Genomic DNA, 13,605 nt, shown 5'->3' with positions numbered 1-13,605 from the left:
AGCCAGAATACAACACAGCCTCCTCCTTTGTTTCTCCTCATTTATCTTGACTTTCACCATCAAATTGGCCTCTGTTCTGTCCCGTTCTCCTATGTTTTTATTATTTGCTTCGTCTCCCCTGCTCTTCTGCCCACCTTCTCAACATACCAGCGATTAAGTATGACGAATAAAAAAACAAGCTCAAATTGCATTGTTGATTTTCATGCTGTAAGGACGCAAATAGCAAACTTTTCTTTTGGTTTCAGCATAAAATTCCTTTTTAAAAATAATTCAGAGTCCTACCAAACGTCTTTAAATTTTATGCATTTGCCTCGTTTAACTACCGTCATTTGTGTGTGGCCAATAAAAGTTAATAGAGAGAGTTTAAATGTTTTTTCGCTGTTGTAAACTCCATCCATTATCTGAGCCGTTTATCCTCACAAGGGTCGCTGGAGCGCTGGAGCCTATCCCAGCGATCATCGAGCAGGAGGCGGGGTACACCCTGAACTGGTTGCCAGCCAATCGCAGTGCGACATATAAACAAACAACCATTCACACCTACGGGCAATTTAGAGTCTTCAATTATCCTACCACGCATGTTTTTGGGATGTGGGAGGAAAGTGTGCCGGAGTGCCCGCAGAAAACCCACGCAGGCACGGGGAGAACATGCAAACGCCACATAGGCGGGGCCGGGGATTGAACCCAGGTCCTCAGAACTGTGAGGCAGACGCCCTAACCAGTTGGTCGCCGTGCCGCTGTTGTGAACTCAGTTGTGTAAATGATTTGTAGGCAGTGCTTGGCGTATCAGGATGTACAGTAGGTTTAGTGAGAAGGAAGAATGGAGGCACAATACTAGAGACCGCAGGCATACTATCTGTAATATAAAATTAAACATATAGGTATCAATAAACAAATATTCGTATGTATTGTGGCTTTATTGGTGGTGTTGTTTTATTGAGTTGCATATTAGCTGATCTTCTTAGGCCATGTTAGAATTTTCATTTTATCAGTTTAATTCAAAATAATATATTTTTAAATGATAATACATTATTTAATTAGTAAAATAAACAATTTCCCTTTTCTATTCAACATTATTTACTTTTGATTAATTTTAGCCATGACTGTATAAAAATCAACATAGCGCTCTGACGGTCTGACAAAATCAGATTAAACCTTTCCTGCTTTAGGTCAATTAGGATTACCAAAATTATTTCTATTTGCTAAATGCCAGAATAACGAAAGATGGATTTTTTTTTTTTCTTGATAGGCCCGCGACCCGAGTGAGGATAACCAGTGTAGAAAATGAATGGATGGACATATATATATATAATAGACAATACAGTCACGGCTAAAAACATTGGCACCCCTGGAGTGTTTTCGAGAGGTGGCTGTATTAACCCCAATCTGCAGTATAGCCAATCGGAAGCCTGAAGAAAGTCATTTCTGGAAAAGGGCCGATAACAACACTGGTGAAATCATTTGTGTGGACTAATAGTGAAACATAGTTACCCCCAAACCCCCCCCCCCCCCCCCCCCCCGATCTATGTACCCCATCATAGAGGTATTGTAGATGCTGGAAAGTTTTTTTCTTTCACCCCGGCCAGAGATTTTTTTTTTTAATTATTGAAGCATATATAAATATATTATAGTTTTACAATGAAAAGACGAACCGACAATGATTCTATGAAAAGATGGCAATTGAAATTTTTCTTTTTTATGAGCTTTGCCAAATTGGCTACAAATATTGCAACACTGACTGTGCATAGAGCAGGAGTGAGTCTTACCATGCTTATTGGGATGCTCTGAAACCTTTAAATGAAAATGTTGAGGTATCATAGTGTGTATATCTGTGCTTCTATGAAGTGGTTATTTTGTCATATAATCTCACACAAGCACCGCTAATAGCAACATTTATATTTTTAATCCCTTGAATTCACCTTTACAGAGTCTCCCATTGTGTTTAAATTGTTACCCTGTTATTGTGCACATGTGCTACAGTTACATACTGCACAACAGCGCTCGCTGGAGTCATTAATGGTTTCTGGGCTTCTTATGGGCGAGCAAATCAAAAATTGCATAAGCGAGTCTTTGAATGCAGTTTGTAAGTGGGGGGAGGGGGTGGAATTGAGGCTTAAACAAGAGTCCTGTGGCTTCTGCTGTCATAGACACTAGCGCCGACTTTTTGTTCTCTTCTAGTTCTCGGTTCACGCCATTTCTCTCACTCTAACTCAAACCATTCCCTCATTCGCTGCCGGCTACCAGAAAACATAATGGTGGCCTAGATTGTTGCAACTCACTGTAGAAGCGCACAAATGGACACACACACACACACACACACGTATATGCAGAGCAGAGTCAAAGTTATTGAACTTGTAGGTGTTGGGTATCCAGGAGTGAGAGCAGAAAGAAAGTCTGTAAATTCTTCTCTTGAGAGGGTCTTAAGACTTTTATTAACTTTCATTATGCACAGAAGAGTTCCAGAAGCGTTTGGCGGTTAAACAACTCGTAATTTGTCCTAAAATTAAGTGTGAATATGGTGTAAATTTGCAATACAAAAAAAACGACCCATCAAAAAAACAGGACGAGGCAAAGGCCTCATTTACACCAGGCGATAGGGATTGAAAAAAAAATCAGTCGACTAAGTAGATGTGTCGACTTTATTCCTCAGCGACATTTAAAAGTTTTATCGTTTTATCGATTAATCCCTAATCACGTTTTTTGGGATCTCGTCTTCCAATCGGCCAGTTTACAGAGGACCTTTGACTTGTCCGTCTGCTGTTGATGCCGGACTCGAATCCCTCGCAGGCAAGTGAGAGTGTACACACATAGTTGGCAATGTTACACTTATAAAACCCATCAGGTTATCAAATAGTGTGGCTCCACCAATCACAGCATAGCAGCGTTTAACTCTCACAAGGGAGCCGCGCCAATTAGAGAGGCTGCTAATGAAGTCCGTGTGAAATGTGGGGTTTCTGGGTAAGCCCAGCGGGTGTCGTCTTGATTATGACTTAACACTAACGGGACGCATACCTAATGTGAGATGTGATGCATTTTTCATAGTCTGGAAACAGTAGACTGTGGATATGTTGAACCTTGTGAAACCTTTATTCATTAAAGGAGCAAAGTCAAATGAGACATGTTTAAAAATGTTTTGTATACAAATAGATGGATTTGGACGGCCTGCCCAAGTGTGAAATCAAACAACCAAGTAAATCTTTTGTTTTCTGCCTATTTCTGAAAATGCCTTTGAGCAAGGCGTTTTGCACTTCTGCCCAGCTGTGACTTAATAGGTAGGTTAATTTGCATAATAACCACCAACCACACAGTTTTCTGCGTACAAGATCCAATCAGCTAGCCTGTCGGAAGATCCTGAGCCACTTTTAATTCTTTTACTGCCAGCCATTTTCAAACCAGTGTTCCTCATATTTCCAGCCGGTTTAGAGCATTTCGACTGATCTTTCAAGACCCAGTGACAATATAAGCACTGAACCTATCAAAAGAAAACTTTTTTCACCAGACAAATATTTGTTTCTGGCTTTCTCCGTTCTTCAGTAACAACAGTAGAATATGGCTTGGTTGCACCCAAAAAAAAAAAAAAAAAACAATTTTCTGACCAAAAATCTAAGAAGATTATCTTTTCTTGTGAAAAGCAGAACAGTGACTTTGACGCTAGTATTTTATAATTTTGTGAGGTCTCAAGCTATAAAACAACAAAAATTAGACTGAGAAAGGGCTTCTGATGGGAAAATAATTATTCAGAGACATACAACTAAGAAACACGCAATAAGCGATGCTGACTCTCACCGCTCACAATCTCACTAGTGTACCGTATTGTGCGGGAGTTTGCTCATGACACTGGAAAATAGTCTGAATAATAGCAAATAGCACAAAAAACAGCATTTTATATTCTCACAGGAACATGTTTCCCATTTCTGGCGTTGGGAAAAAAATGCTCAGCTCGGTCTCCACCCATCCCGCAACATTATCTGGAATGTCTATCTTAACATCAAGCAATATGCTACACTCATAACACTTTTCCTTCCCAGTTCTCCTCTGATCTATGTTTGGAATGTGATCTTCAACGTTTTGTAGCAGATGATATCGCCCTCCCAAAAGGCTCAGATAACAACCTGCGGTTACGACGCTCCAAGAAATACAAAAATCAAGCGGAATGTTGACGAATGTTGAGTGTTTGCAGTACTTTATCATGTGAGAAAGTTGTGTCGTACCTTTTCGACTCCAACAATTTTTATTTTTTTTTTTCTTCTTCAACAGCAGCCTGTTGCACATCTTTTTAGAGCCATCAAATGGTCCTAACGAAGACCATGCGACGGTACACCAGGGGGTACATCTCCGTCGCGTGCTGGTGTCATCTGAAGGAGGTTTGCAAAAGTCATCTATCCAGAATGTGAAATCAAACACCCACATCTTATCTCCCCCTGGAGGACCCCCTGCCCCTCTTCTGTTTGATCTGAAGGGAAAGCAACACAACGTCACCTTTGACCTAAGAAGAGCGGACCCATGGATATTGATAGCCTGTCTAGCCCATCTTGATGTTGCGTTGGGTTTATCTTTTTGAAAAACAGATTTATTGGATGATAATTTATCTCACAAATTATCACCAGCTTCTGAAGGCATTGAGCAAGGCCTTCTCTGCTGGCCTAAAAACTGTCAGAAGCACTCACTTACATTTACAACTTAAATTCTAATGTGTTCATTACAATTCCTGAATTATCTGTACTCTGGTGGTGAAAAAAATTAATCACTCCATTTACTGTGGTGCGTTTTAGCTGGATCATATCCCAGCTGACTTTGGGAAAGAGGCACGGGGCATTGAAATCTCATTGTTCAAACAATGTCTTTGTAATTTTGACTACATTGTAGTCTGTAAAAAACAGTGGTCTGAGGATGGAGCCTTGTGGCACACACATTAAACTGTATATGGTTTGTCCATCCGTCCATTTTCTATAGCGCTTGTTACGGATGAACTGTGTACTATTCCAGTTGACTAGGGGGAGAGGGGTATAACCTGGAGTGGTAACCAGCGAATCGCAGAGCTCATACAAACAACCATTCACATTCACACTTATGGACCATTTACTAAGTAATCTAGTCTTCATTTAAGCAAACATGCATGCCTTTTGAAATGTGTGAGGAAGCCAGTGTATCTGGGGAAAAAAAACTACGCACGCACAGGGAGAACATGCACATTATACACGGGAAGACCGGAGAGTCAAACTCAAACCGCAGAACTGTGAGGCAGAGGTGCGAACTACTTCCACTATGCTGCCAGTCCAAGAAAATACTACAACGCAGAAACTCCAAAGTCGCACATCCCAAACGTCAAACCACTGGGAGTTCGACCAAATGTTTCAGGGAGAATATGTCCCAAAATGCATGAACTAACGCATGAACTATTATCATGTGAGACTTCTAAGACTATCAGTAGATCAATGTGGAAATCAACCAGCATCACGGAACATTCATTGGCCAAATTATCTTTAGGGATTTATAGTAAGGAGGTGCTCCATCTTTTCACTTTTCACTTCCATTTAGTAGGTTGAACAAATGAAAGAATGTTACAAATGTGATACACGCTTACTCCTTCACCCTGACCACTTTAAAATGATGTCACAGTATAGAATTTCTGTGGCAAAATTTTACATTCGTATGCCATGTTTGCGAATTGCCGTATGTTGTGGTCGTACACCGTTTTTTCCTAGTTACGTGAATAGTAGTGTTATAAAGTGCTAAACATCCCACAAAAAGACTTAATATCTAAGCTGGTACCAATCGGAATGCCTGTTCAAAGCAAACTGTTGGGCAATGTAAAATACCTTACCGCTAATAATAGTGTACACTAAACCTCTTCTTAAACAGATTGGACCAACAGTGGAGCTTTGAGCTGATCCAGTTAACTGCTGGCTGAATTGAAACTATACTTCACTTTTATTTGTTGGGGGCTAAGTCTGAGGACCCCCTAATGGGTCCCTTGGCTGCTGTTTGACAGTCGCTCCATCTCAGGGATAAAACATGTCCAACAGACGTGGCGGGATAACTCTCCCCTGGCACTCGAAGCCATAAAACAGCGAATCGGAGCACCGTAAACGGGCGCGAGGGCTTGTGTCAGGTTATCAACACATCGAGCGGGGGCGGGCGCTGTTTTTCTCCAGAGAGATCCTGGATTAGACGCTAAGTGGACACAGGTGGGGATCTTGTATGTGCACACACATACCGTATTTCCTCGAATAGTGGCTGCCGTGCCCTGATTAATCCTTAGGTGTGTAGTTCACTTGAGTAAATAAAGGCCTCACCTAAAATACACAATCTTGATGCGCACGTTATCCATATTTGCTCAAATATTGCCCCAAATGCCCTAACCCAATTAATTAACAGATGCATTATCTACTTGGAAAAAATAAATGCGTTGCCTAAATTCGACTGTCTTGATCCACATATAGATTGTATTCCTTCAAATACTGGGCTGCGCTTTAAAAAAGACGTGCGCTAATTAATTGTAGCGTGTCATCCATTTGTTTGAATAAATAAACACATCGGCTAAAAGAGCACACATACTGTATACATAATTTCTTCAAATAATAGTCACCACTCAAAAAGACACAATACCCCAGGTTAAACTTCGGGTGTGTCATCCACTGGAATAAAGAAACACCGCACCTAAAAGACACAATCCTGATGCAAACATTTAACAGTTTTCTTCAAAGGCGGTCTCTGGTCAAATGGAAGCCGTACCCAGATGAATTGGCACATTATTATTATTTCTTCACAAGTAGCCTTACCTTACAATAGAAGCCATACCTCGATGAATTGCCGGGTGTCAAGTCCACTTGAAATTTTTTTTTTTTAAAAAGATCACATCAAAAATACACAATCTGCATGTACACGTGTAACATAGTTCTTTAAAACTGGTCTCCACTCGAATACAAATGACACCTTGATTATTTATCGGGTACCTGGTCTGCTTTTTTGAATGAATAAACGGTGCTTAAAATAGATCTTGATGCACACACATATAATCTAATTCCTCAAATAATTGTCCTCTCTCTAATAGACACCATGCTCCAATTATTGGTTGCGTTGTCACTTGAATAAAGAAAACACTGTGCCTAAAATAGATCTTGTAAAATAGATCTTGACGCACACACATATATTCGACACCGTGCTCCAATTAATCGTCAGGTGTGTCGTCCACTTAAATAAACACTGCAAATAGGATACTCTTATCTTGACGCACACCATGTTTCCTCTAGTAGTTATGAATTAGCAGGTCTACTTGAATAAATAAACGCCACACCTCAAATAGACACCCCTTTTTTCCTTCTCAGGATACATTTTTACCAAGACTGAAACCACCATGTGCTGCAGTCAAAGTCATAGCAACAACCCACAAATATTAATTAATTGTTTGTATTAAAAAAATCTCCTCTTAAAAGAACACCTGGCTCTTAAAGATGGCTGTCGTTGAGTAAATTCAATAAATAACACTGGTATCACAGTATGTCGAAATTCAGGAATAAGGACAACGCAAATGAGATTTCACGGTGATTTTAAGACCATGCATAGACACCTATAGCATTGCTCTTCACTCCACATCTGAAAGTAATTTTAGGTGTGTGTGTGTGTGTACGTGAGGCCTGCTGGATTCCATTGGAGCCCCCCTCAACAACAACAACCAGGAAGCTGGGAGCATGAAGGTAGGTAAGCGTTTTGGGAAACGTGGAAGGAGAGGGGTTCGGCAATTAAAATCCCCTTCCCTCCCCCCCTCTCTCCTTTTGATGGCATTCCCAGCGGAGTTGACTCTTTGCGGGATTAATCATCGGCCCTTGTCCCCCAGAAACCTCCATCGCTCATTCCCTCTTTTCTTTGTGTGCGTCATTTCCTCATTAATATCCTGGGAGAGGAAAAGCCGACAAGGCCTTTATAAACTTCTTTTCTTTTTTTTTTCTTTTTTTTTTTTTTTTTTTTGTCGTGCTCGGCTCTGCGAACATGTTTGGACTATTTGATTTAAATGTTGAGTTTGAAACGTACATGTGACCTCGCTGCAAAAGAGTTATTTTAAACTATGGAGTGTCACTACTCGTTGCCTGAAGAATGCCGTTGTGTCACAGCCGCTAATTGTTATAGTTATAGCAATAGTTGGTCAGAACAAAACTTGCTACAGCCAACTTCGACAAGCAAAACACGTCTGTAGCGATCTGCACATATGAATACAGACTTCAGTACCTCCAGGAGCAGATGGTCAGCTGACCTGGGGAGCAGGACTGTCGGGACGCAGCAACTCAGAGAGTTAAGGCGGGGATGAAATTTGGAAACAAAATAGCAAAATGAACTCGAAAGTACACAGGCAGCCAGTGGAGGTAGGCCAGTGTAGAAATGATATGCTCCCTCTTACATGTTCCAGTTATCTGCTGCAGATGATGTACTGTATGTGGCACAGTTGCGTGCTGTGATAATGTGTTTTTTATATAGCATTATTATAGTATTGTAATATCTCCGTAAGGGCGGGTCTGGTGATTGGTGGTTGTGAAGTCGGCAAAGAAGAAAGAGCAAAGGAACAATGAAACATTTCAGATGAAACTCAGGTTCCTACTGAAGGCTCAGGGACCAAAGGCCCGGCTTGCCGATTGGTAATGAGCCACTTACCAAAACAGCATTCTGCTTCAAATGCTTTTTATTTGGGAACAATTTGTAAGTTATCCCTCTCTATCTGTCTTTCACTTTTTGCGCTAAAAAGCCAACAGAGCAACAAGCTGACGGCGGAAAAGAATTTGGATGTGCGCATGTTCATTTCATCGCCTCCATTAGTTAAGGCGCTGACTCATGGGCTCGCATTGATGTGCGACGCTATCAGTCATCTCCTCTTGGCTACGCCAAGGACAAACTCTCCTGTTCCACAGCTGTAGTTGCCTAATAAGACCACTTCTGTGGGGGGGGGGAAACAATTTTAATTCCGGGAACACGGTGGAGGGTTTCATCTCATATTAATCCTCGTCTTTTTCCCTGCCGCACTGCTTTTTCCCTAAACGTTGACACTTTTTGAAACGCTAAAGCACTTTTAGGTGTCTTGACATGACTAATGGATGTCTTAATGTTTATCGTTAAATACTTACCGATCTGATTTAGATTTATTTTCCGCATTTTCATGCCTTAAAATACATGTTTGGGTTATATAGTGGATGTATTAGGAAAAAAATAGTGGGCCTCGCTTTTTTGGATGCCATAAATCATCGGGAGCCTCGTCCACTTGAATAAAAAAACGCTGCGCCGAAATAGACAATCTTGATGCATGCAAAACATATTTTTGGCCTGCATTCTAATAGATGCAATGACTCAGTTAATCGTTAAATGCTTTAAATGCTCCTTATGCTTCCATTTTAGAGGTAATGACTTGGGTTAGAGTTTCTAAAGCCTGACACATGACTGCGAATGACAACTTTTCTATCTTAAAATGTTGTCAAAGGGTTCCAGAAACACCTTTTAAACCTCCAGTCTTGACTTTGAGTTGAGTTCCCCTCCACTGCTTCCTCCTCACCCTCGCTTCCATCTCCTTCATCCCTTCCCGCCCGACACCTAAAATCCCCTCTTCCTTATTTCCACTCAACGTGCTCAGTGTTTGTACTTTGACTTGGCTTTATCTGATCCCTCCTCGAAAAATATTTGATCCCTTCCTCGCCAAGATTCCGTTCTTACCCCTGGACTTTTCCTAAAATCGCGCTCAATCCCGTTCATCTTCTGGTCTGATCCCGAGGACGTTCCCCACGTCCGGAGGCGGTGTTCCCGCCTCGAGTGCATCCAGTCGAGCGCCAGGTATTCGCAAAGTTTTACTCAGGAGAAGTGCTCGGAATAACAAACGCCACATTCCAATTTGTCCTTTCCTATAATCTCCATGACCAACCAAGAAATCAACTTTTGCCTCATGCGTTCTTGTTTTAATTCATTGGGCCTATTTTTTTTTAGTGGGTATGGTAAGGTACTATGTTTATTTATTTATTTTTCAAAATCAGTGCTTGTTATTATATTTAAAACAAAATATAACAACAAAAAAACAAAAAGCCTTTTGTGTTTTTGATTCAAAAAGTGTTTCCACTACTGGCAGATGTTGTAGTTTTTGTTCACAGCCTGACTGACAATTACAGACAGAGAGTGGTATCGTATTCAACAGGGTCACATCCTTTCTAACCAATTGCAAGTCATGTGCTGGAGACTCAATAGCCTGATGGAAGTCGTTTAAAGGACACGTGAAAATATTTAGCTTTCAAAACTTTTCACTCAGACCAAAACCGCTGGAGAAGTTTTTGACTGCTGGAGACTTGAATGTTTTTGCTGTGACAGAGAGGTCCAAATTTGACATCTAACGTGTCTGAAGTGATGACAGTCAAGAATCATTGCAGTCCAGGCTTAACTGAAGTTTAAGCTCCCGTAATTGTTGCACGCTTGCATATTTGGTTTGCTTCCCAAATCCTCCGTGTTCTTCCCAACAGCGAATGTTAATGTGGAATTTGCGAAAAATACTGACAGGCCAAGTAGATGGATACTAAGAATGGGCCCTAGGATAGACCCCTGGGGAATGCCGGAGGTAATGGGAAATGTGTGGAATTCAAAAGATTGGCTGTTAAATGAGACGATACTGTCACACAATTTAAAACTCTTCAATCCATCCATCAATTTTCTTTCGTACTTATCCTCATCGGGGTCGCAGGTGAGCCGAAGCCTATCACAGCTAACAGTGAAAACATCAATTGTATTTTCACTCATGAAGGCAGCACTTCATCACCAAGCCACTGAGTGTACACTTGTCGATTAGTGAGGCGGATCCATGCATGTGGCACATGCAGCGGATATGTCAACAAACTCCAAATTACAGGGGTGCCTTGACTTACGATTTTAATTCATTCCGTGACCACGCTCCAAACTCAAAACACTTATCTCAAATCATCTTTCCCCATTGAAATGAATGGAAATATCATTAATCCGTTCCAGCCCCACAAAAGATGCTAACAAAATGTTTGTAACATGACAAACGCAACTCTATGTCTACAGTATTTTACTTTACAGAAACGCAGTGTTAATTAAATAGAATGTAAAGAATGAAACAGTTTTTGCATCATGATTATAAAACAGGCATTGATATAATACACTTAAATTTAAAGGTGTTACACAAAGAACAATGTCGAAACTAAACTGCTGTTATATTAGTCTTTTTTTTTTGCAGAGGATAAAGAATAAATGCCTGTAAGTATTGTTGTATTCTACATCCGCATTTGGTGTTGTTGCACCATTGAAATATCCATTGCTAAGAGGGTTATACCGGTAACTACCGCAACGTCGACGCAAGTTTCCTTAGCGCATCCATGGCGTTTTGCATTACGTGTTCACATTAAGCTGACTTTCATAAGGCTTTCCTTTTTCCTTTCTTGACTCCCCCAATTATTTCCCTCCCGAGCAGCCTAAACAAATTAAAACAACCTTCTCCCCACAGCGTCTGCGCCTGACTTTGTGTCTGTTTAGTTCGTCTTGACATCGGTGTAAGTTTTAGCCAAGGGAACATTTCCCATCCAATGTGCGTGCATTTGATACAAAACAGGATACTTGGGAATTTTTGCTTGTGCCACACGGGAAAATAAGAACTTTGCTCTCGAGAGAATTCCTACCATATTTTGAATTAATTCTAATAGATAAAAATGTTTTATACAAACTTCATCCATCATCTTGTTTTTTTAAATGTTTTTCATTGACCTCCTTTTTTTTCCACTTATCCCCTCATCCCCCTTTTCTCTCCTCTCTCCATTTGTACTGTGAACTTTAACCTTCCCTTGTTAGGGAGGAAAGAAAGGAGTTTAACCCCCTCTCACACTCACTCCCACACACACTGTAAGCATTTTTAACATTCTGAAGTCTTGGCAAGGGGTTCCCCTGCTGCACACTTATACTAATCTACAGCTAAATAATTAGCGTTAACTTGAAGTGACCTGCACTCAACTACCAAACAAATGAAGCATCTCTTGGTTGAATTACGTGGGGGTTCATTGGGGAAAATGCATTAAAATGATGACAAATATACAGTACAGTATTCAAAGACACTGCATCAGAGGGACAGCCAAGGTTTGATGTTTTGGAGACAAAGTTAGAGGGAGCAGACTTTGATGGTTTGGACACGTCCAGAGGAGAAATAGTGAGTATATTGGTAGAAGAATGATGAGGATGGAGCTGCCAGGCAAGAGAGCGAGAGGAAGACCAAAGAGAAGGTTGATGGATGTCGTGAGGGAAGACATGAGGGCAGTTGGTGTTCGAGAGGAGGATGCAGGAGATAGGCTCTCATGGAAAAGGATGACGCGCTGTGGCGACCCCTAAAGGGACAAGCCCAAAGGAAAAGAAGAAGAAGAAGATTCTAAGACACTGACCCACTCAGCCCTGATTGGGCAAAGTATGTCAGTGCCCAATTAAAGTGCGGTAATATTTTCTAATGATTTATTTGGTAAATAAATGTGGCTAATACACATCTAAAGCATTTAAAAAGTATATATATTTTTCTCTTGCAGACACTCACGTCAGTGTGAGTGTCTCAAATGTCTTTCGTTTTGTTCCAGTCGATTATTATTCTCTGTTCTGTGGTGCGCATTTTTCCCATAATACGATTGTATTGCACGAATTCTGCCTAGCAACAAGTGGCTGGACAAAAATATATTTCTTGTCAAATTATATAAACTCAATCAATCAATCAATCAATCTACTAAATATATTTTTTTTATGTAATAGTTCTTGGTAGCAATGACATGATCAACAGTCCTGTAATATTTGTTACAATATTTTAACCCTTTTTTGGCTAGTCAAATTATATTTATTTATTTTATTAGTATTCATTTATTGCATTACATGTTTGATTAATTGATTTACTGTAAATAACAAAACTTAAACATGTTTACTTAAATTAATTATACTTCAATAGGGTTGTAATGATACACAAATCTGAGACCGTGGTCCTCAGTCGGAAAAGGGTGGCGTGCCCTCTCCAGGACGGGGATGAGATCCTGCCCAAGTGGAGGAGTTCAAGTATCTTGGGGTCTTGTTCACGAGTGAGGGAAGAATGGAACGGGAGATTGACAGGCGGATCGGTGCATCGTCTGCAGTGATGCGGACTTTGTATCGATCCATTGTGGTAAAGAAGGAGCTAAGCCAAAAGGCGAAGCTCTCGATTTACCGGTCGATCTACGTTCTTACCCTCACCTATGGTCACGAGCTGTGGGTCGTGACCGGAAGAACAAGATCCGGGATACAAGCGGCCAAAATGAGTTTCCTCCACAGGGTGTCCGGGCTCTCCCTTAGAGATAGGGTGAGAAGCTCGGAGTAGAGCCGCTGCTCCTCCACATCGAGAGGAGCCAAATTTTAAAAAGTACAATGTATGTGAATAAATCCATAAACAAGTACAATCTAAAGAGTTGAAAAAATCCACGGAAAATGTTTTATTTATTAATAATTACAATAACTATTCACCTTAGTTTTCCCGATGTAATGTCATTGTGCATGTAAGGAAATAATGTACACCATTTGTTGGAAAGAAATGGAAAGTAAAATGATGACATGGTATATACATTAAAAAACACAGTT

General features: G+C 40.6%; 1 long non-coding RNA gene across 3 annotated transcripts in view; it reads left to right on the top strand.

Moving 5' to 3' along the window:
- Positions 1-4,899, top strand: part of LOC133484831 (uncharacterized) — a 33,947-nt gene extending 29,048 nt beyond the window's left edge. For all 3 annotated transcript variants that reach the window (XR_009790508.1, XR_009790506.1, XR_009790507.1), the window contains one exon: positions 4,255-4,899. This is a non-coding gene — a long non-coding RNA (uncharacterized LOC133484831). The remainder of the gene's footprint in view (positions 1-4,254) is intronic.
- Positions 4,900-13,605: the final 8,706 nt, after the last annotated feature.

The sequence above is a fragment of the Phyllopteryx taeniolatus genome, chromosome 10, assembly GCF_024500385.1.
Source record: "Phyllopteryx taeniolatus isolate TA_2022b chromosome 10, UOR_Ptae_1.2, whole genome shotgun sequence".
In the NCBI taxonomy this organism is placed as follows: Eukaryota; Metazoa; Chordata; class Actinopteri; order Syngnathiformes; family Syngnathidae; genus Phyllopteryx; species Phyllopteryx taeniolatus.
Note: the sequence above shows the minus strand (reverse complement) of the source record. Positions and strands in the feature narration are given on the sequence as shown.